We start from the raw sequence: 7,042 nt of genomic DNA, 5'->3' as shown, positions 1-7,042 counted from the left end.
ATGAAGGAGGAGGAGAGGATGAAAGATGTTGCCCACTGAGAAGCTGTGATTCAGGTTTTCCTGGCCGGTATCTGGGGTTCTCCCAGAAAATTCTTCTCAACTTTTTTTGTTGTTTTTGCCTTGTTAATATATAGCTGCAGGTGGCTGGAGGGTTAATCTTTCCTCTGATATGTCCTGTGTGCCTATAAGAGTTTCAGGAGCCTTTGCAATTTCCAAAGGAAGGAAGTGCTATGCTTTCATTTAATGATAGCTTGACTCTCAAATGAGGTCGCTGAATTCTAGTGACAGCCATAGGCAGTGTCAGAGCAAATGTAGATCTTATTCACCTTATTTTTAGGCCTGCTGGTGCTGCTGTAGATTAGGATGATGTTGGCTTCATTTGGGTTCTCAGGAATTTTGACAATACTTGTCTAGTTGGTACTGAGAGATGGAATAGGCCTCCTGATCCTGCAACACTTGCCGTCCTGGGTTTTCTTTGAGTCAGGGAGGTCCCGAGCACCAGCTGGCTGACAGCGCAGACTGCTCAGGCAGTGTAGCCCCCGGTGAGTGGGGGCTCCAGCTCTAAACAGAGCCCTCCTGGACTCCTGGAGAAACTAGGGAAGTCACTTGACTTCTAGATGCCATTTGAGACTTATCGAAGACTGCTGTTAATATCAAATATTAAGAGTTGCTGTCTAATATACAAGCCTAATGTAAAAATTCAACAAGATAAATTGCAATGGTCCTTTAGGATGTGGGCAGCATTCTATGGGCTGAAAACCTTATAAAGGTTGGGTATGCCAAACTGGATTTTTCTTTTTTTTTTTTTTTGTTGCTGTTAGTCTTACCCCCACCTTTAGTTGGCAGCACGCTAGTTCACAACATTAATGATTGAAAATTACGTGGCAAAGATTTTGAAGGCATTTAGAGAAGTAGGTACTTCGATTACAGCAGTCTATATTCTAGTCATCATGTATGTTTAAAATAAATATATTCTAAAATGATAAGAAGATTTTTAATTTAGAACACTACTGTTAATTCGGTTCCTTGATTCTTCTCATGTTCTTGGTACCTTAGGTCCCAGTCTGGAGAGTGGCTGCATAATATCTCCAGTATAACTTAGATTCTGAGATCAAATAAGCCTCTGTGGGAAAAGGTACATCCACTTATAGCCAAATTACAAGATGAAGGTCTTGTAATTGTAAGTTTTATGAACTTAATATTTAAGTGTACATAACTTAAAAACATTAAACATTTGGAAACCTAAGAAATTCCTTGAGAATTTTTCAACATTTGGTTGCTGGCGGAGCCTGCAAGCCATAAAACCTGCAGTTAATGATAAGGTTTGTCTTCATGCTGCGGTTGACTTAAGTATGTGGGTGTGGGGCATGTTAGCATGTTGAAGGGTACTACTTAGTGTGTCTGTTTATTTTCCTTTCTGTTCTGTGGAATGGCAGATCTGCTGGACATTACTGAATTGAATGTATTTTAATGTATGTGTTGAATTTTTAAGGTTTATTTCTTACACAGCATCCTTTATCTGGCATATTTTAAATACTTATAGAATGATTTAAACTGGTCTTATAATTTACCCCATTTTTGGTGATTATTTGCATAGGTGGTCTCATCAACAGAGAAGCTGCTGATTCACATCAGAGTTTGACTATGGCTTTAGACAGAAGATTAACTGGTGCAGTTAGGGGTACAAAACTAAAAAAAACTTAAGACTTGTTGAACAAAAAAGGGTTGTCTTGGCCATTGTTCTGCAAGTTGCTATTACATGGGTAAGTTGCTAACAGAGACTTTATTTGGTCTATGTTTTTTAGTTCGGTTGGGTCAAAGACTTTTCAAAGCAAGGCATTTGAGTTGTATTCTGATGCAAAGAAATATGAATCCATGAGTAGCCTTTTAGGAGGACAGAATAAAGAGCCCTGAATAGCTGAGATCTGCCACGAAAGTTGCCAGCGTCATTTGATATTAATTTTGGTTGGAACTTGTGTCATGAAGTGCAACATCCCCCTCCACGGAGCTGAGCTCTACCCTCAGTAAATCCCGTAACTGCTTTATCCCTCAGAATAAACTGTTATGGGTGTGTGCTTTGGGCAGGGAGGGCGCCTTCTGAGGAGAGATGCAGCAAAGATGGGCTGTAGCACAAGGATGTGAGGATGGGCACACTGGGCCGTCAGTACTGTGTGTCTGAGGATAGCCATCAGCAGATGCCTAGGGAAGAAAAGGCAAGAGCAAGCGTGCAGCAATGTGTCCCCAGATACTCTGGCCTTCCGCGGGTCAGGGCGTTTTTCAGAGATGACTGTGGTAATCTGTGATTTTTTTTTTTTTTTCTTTGTTTTTCTCCAGTCCCTTTTTGCATCCAGGTAAACTTTTGCTACAGTATCCTGCAGCAAGGTGTTCTACAGCCTCATTACCTGTGTATGAAGAAATAATCACTCTTTTGCTTGTTCTGAATTTGACATCTACTAGTTCCACTTGTTAGCCTCTAGCCCTTTTATTGGGAGAGACGGTTCCCTGTTCATGTATTTCATGTCACCAATCTTCTTAAACTTCCATTATATTCCTGCCTTAGGCTGATGTGTCCAAACTGATGCAACTGCTCCTTGCCCGGCAGTTTTTCCCTTGCTTCTCTTGTCAGTTTTCCCGTTTATTGAATGAAAGTCATTAACAATGTATACTAACAATGTATACTAATTAAGTCATGACATCCCTGCTGTTGTATGAACCATAACCAATTGATGTGGTTATAGCTGAAATTTCTCATTGTTTTCTTTCTTTCCAGTGTGGCCTTGATGATCTTACTTGGCATGTCATTGTTGCTGCCGCCGTTTTAGCCTGTAATTCAGTCTCGATAGTATACCTTTACTATTTTAGACCCAGAATTTAAATCCCTAGTGACACTTTCGCTCCTCGCTGTGGTTCTCCTGTTAATTTTAAGCCAAAGCTTTCTTTTTCAACATGCTCCTGCTTGTCCACTGATGTAACCTGTTTTGCCTTTTCTGCATAATTTCTATCCCTTTCTCTTCCTTTCACTGACTTTCCAATACATCTGTTTGGCCAGTATCCTCGTCTGAATTAGGTATTCCATTCCCCTAACCTGTTTTTAAAATTGCTGTTATGCAAAAACAGTTGTCTGCTATTCTTCGTGCTTTAAGAAAACAACCAACCAACCGTTTTGGTCGTGTTTTAATTCCCAGTGCCAGCAGCTGGCTCCCATTTCGACTGCGGAAAAGCCATCCCTGCTGCACGTGCTGCCTCTGCTCCAGCCCCGCCCCGTATGGTGGGTTTGGGCTCTTCTTTCTTCTGCGCAGACGGTTTGTTTCCCGCTTTCTCCGTGGCTCTTGCCCCAGGGTCCCCCGCAGCCCTGGCGGAAGCTCGGCGCCCGCTCCTCGGGGGCTGCTTTTGCAGTTTGCCGGCCCCGGGAGCGGCGGACCCCTCCCCACCCCCCCACCCGCCGCTTTCCCGCGGGGTGGCTACTCGCGGCCTTGCGCGCGGAGGCGGGGAGCGGCCGGCAGTCTCGCGAGACCCGTGCGGTAGCCCCGCGAGATCTCGCCGCCTCCCTCCCCCTCCCCGCCCGCGTCATGTTTTCTCTTTGACAAGCCGCCGCCGCTGCCGCAGGAGAGGACGCGGCTCCCGGCGGGCACTTGCCGCTTGTCCCAGCCTCGCGGAAGACCCAGGCCACGGTCCGCCGCCTCCCCCCGCCGCCTGGTGAGCGCTCGGCTGCGGGGGGGCTGCCGAGCCCCGGCCCCCGGTGCGGGCAGGGGTGGGAGGCCTGGGCGGGGGCGGGGAGGGGAGGCGAGGGGGGGGGGTTCTCCTCAGTGCCGCTCCCCACCTAAACAAACGGCCGTCTGGCCGGGCGCGGCTGCGGGGGGGCGTAGCTGCTGCCCCGTTGCGCCCCGGCACGGCCCCCGCCTCGTCACGAGGTGGTGGCTGCACTCCCTGTGCCGGTGCTGGGGGGGCGCGGGGCGGCGAGGCCGCAGCTCTTGGCACGGGAGTCTGGGAGGGGGGAAGGTGTGGGCGGGGATGGGGAAAAGGGGGAGGCAGGTGGGGCCGGTCAGATGTCAGTGCCCTGTTGCTGGGGGTGGGATAATGACGGGCGGCCAGCAGCTCTTCTTCCTTTGTAGGGAGGGGAGGAGGGGGCTTTTTGTGCCTCTTGAAAGCGGTATGAACTATACAAAATCTGTGTTGTGCTTCGGTGGAGATCTTCGGAGCCTGTGCATTTCCCCTTGAGCCTCATGAATGCAATTGTAGCATGGCTGTGCATTCTTCCCCAAAGTGCTAAATGCATCTCTGGCTGTATGCATCCTAGGTGGATCTGGCTGGTGTCACAAAATTCTCTCTGAAATTCGTCATGTGGGCCTTTATCAACTATGTGCGTGGCTGTAGGTGTTCCATGTATCTCCAGACTTGTCATGTGAATTGCATCGTCTCTCTATGGCTTATTTGCTGTATTTTATTTGCAGTATTGAAAAATTATATGTGTACTTTTACTTGGAGATTTATTTTGTATTCCAAAGTGATGTCCTAGCAGGTGGTGCTGTTTTTTTTGTGTTTTGTTTTTTTTTTATAAACTGTATACAGTTAATTTATTTTAGAACTTACTGTATACAAGCTGCTTTTCATATGTTTTAGGGATAGAACCCTATTGTTATCCTCTCTCTGTTTCGCAGTGTACAGTGTGCAGTTGGTGAAACAATGTCATCATCCCTTGTTTTAGACTTGTTCTTCATGTCACATATCTAAGCTGATTGCTGCTTCATGGACTGTTTAATTTGGTGTAGCTGGGACCATGTGCTCTATATACATGCATACACATTACATATAGGTACATGCATATATACACGCATACATATTGTGTCATGAGCTTGATCAGATTTGTAGTTTAGCGAAGTGTTCTATCCTGTTAGTTCATAACAAAACCTCAAAGCTATGAATTTACACATACTGAATTTAATGCTTCTTGTTAGAGGCCCTGTGTAAACCACATCGTCCCCGTTGCATAGGGATGTGAGACTGCAGAGCACTTGGATTTCAGAATTGAGTCTCACATAAATATGGGGAAAATATTTAATAGACATTTAATCTGGAAAGGTAGATTGTATACCTGGTCAGTCTTCTACTGCCTCCCAATATTCTAAGAGAAATCTATAAATTTTGTATGAAAGATTAAAAGCTGTACGATGTTAATGTACTACAGGACAGAAGAAGGGCATTACCAGTCTCCTGTACCTTGCATCTACAAGGAATTTGTTAGGTGGCTTTATACACAGTAGTTGTGTCTCAGAATGAAACATCTTAGGGTTCCTTGCCCCCAGATACAGACAAACCTTGTATATGTTTGAGGCTTTCCTCTCTGCTCTTACGTTCTTATTTAGGAGTCTCGTGTATGTTTGGTTCATTGTTTTAACATTAAGGATAACCATCTTTTTGTGGCTGGAAGTATATAAGTTGAAGGGGGAGTAGGGGTGTTGAAATTTTTTTTCTGCAAGCTGTGTAAAGGAGGTATTGATATCTAATTGTTAATTAAGAATAATGGGGATATAAAGTCTTTGATTTATTTTTGGCAAAGGACTGCTTGGCATAGCAATAATATAACACAGCATTTTTTTATTCATTTAATCCTTGAACTGATAGACAGTTTACCAGTGAAAGCTTTTTCTTCTGTTAATTCACAACTGAATTAAATGGATGTGAGTTGATTAGGAAATGATTTAAGTGGCCTGCCTAAAAATCTCAGTTGTTTTTTGTCCTTAATTTACCAATTTTAGGTAGCCGTAATCTTCCTTTTTGTGAAGAAAACAGTGCAGGGGTGCTCTGCCTGTTCCAAAGTATCAGTGATGAGTGGAGTTGGGACCATATTATGAATGGGAGAAACTGCTTGTGAAATCAGTCTTTGTATTTTGGTAGTAAAATTAAAAGTATATACTTTTAAATACTTTTGTTTAAGGCTCACTTTTAGTATTCCAGTCTTTCTTTCCATTTTAAATGTAATTATTCTTGTAATTATTGTGGGGTGGAGAAGCACTTCTATCCCCTTTTTAGAAATAAGTAATGGAGATAGAAATTATATATATTTCAGGAAGACTTGGTGGAGCAGACATTTGAGTTCTTGCCATAGGCTGTTATGAAGTCATTATTCTTTCAATACAACAGTCTTCATTTAGATACTGTACAGATACGCAGTCTTCCTCTGTTTATATAACGAAAGATTTTTATCTTGTTCTAGTGTATTTTAGTTTAATGCAGGGTGCATTTGTCTATGCCTGATTTGACTTCTTGGTGTCAAAGTCACCTTAGTGAGTGGTGAGTACTGTGTTTGTTACGTTTCTTTCTCATGATTGGTTCCCAGAAATACTCAAACTCAAATTGCTGTCAGGTTTTCTTTTTCTTCTGTCTCCCTGTAGTGGTTGACAGTCACATGGACCATTCAAATCTGGTAGGTGTTTTCTCTTTAAAACCATCTCAAGTAGCCCTAAGAAAATGAAGCTCTGCTGTCCTGGGGCTGCTGAAGTAACTGGCAGTGTGCTGCAGCTGCTTACTGTGCATCGTAGAAACTTCACAGTAACCCTTAATTTTTGAAGATAAAAAAAAATAAAATAGCCTGGAACCCAGTGGCTATGGAACTTGCCGGTCAAGAGCAAGTGCCATGGTGGCCTGGGCACTGTCCAGGTATATTCTCTGACCTTGACTGTTGGTTACCATTGACTTGATGTCATCAAGCTAGTTGGGAATATGTTCAGGTGGCACAAACTATTGTGTTCTCTGCTGGAAGCTGGAATTCATTTACTGTTTAAAGAAGAGCCTCCAATTTGAGTCCTCCTTAAGAGTAATAAATTTTTTTTGCCGTCAGCACTGCACAATACAGAAATTTCATCCTCAAACATTTTCTCACAAATGTGCGAATTTATACAACAGAAGTTTACTTTTCAGTTAGTTATACTGCGAGTACTCTGAGTCAAGAAATGGAAATGTTAACACAAATTGTGTACTTTGTTTATTTTGCACTTAAGTTCCAGTCTAGCTCTTGAGTACTTTTTTTTTCTTTTTACTCTCA

The 7,042-nt window shown here is 43.4% G+C and overlaps 1 protein-coding gene across 8 annotated transcripts in view; it reads left to right on the top strand.

The window, feature by feature from the left end:
• Nucleotides 1–3,568: 3,568 nt before the first annotated feature.
• Nucleotides 3,569–7,042, top strand: part of HERC1 (HECT and RLD domain containing E3 ubiquitin protein ligase family member 1) — a 104,157-nt gene continuing 100,683 nt past the window's right edge. For all 8 annotated transcript variants that reach the window (XM_042803730.1, XM_042803726.1, XM_042803729.1 and 5 more), the window contains exon 1: nt 3,569–3,696. The gene's annotated coding sequence lies outside the window, so the exon portion shown is untranslated. The remainder of the gene's footprint in view (nt 3,697–7,042) is intronic.

This window comes from Tyto alba, unplaced genomic scaffold (genome assembly GCF_018691265.1).
Source record: "Tyto alba isolate M040663 unplaced genomic scaffold, T.alba_DEE_v4.0 Super-Scaffold_41, whole genome shotgun sequence".
Classification (NCBI taxonomy): Eukaryota; Metazoa; Chordata; class Aves; order Strigiformes; family Tytonidae; genus Tyto; species Tyto alba.
This window is presented reverse-complemented; position numbering and strand designations above follow the sequence as displayed.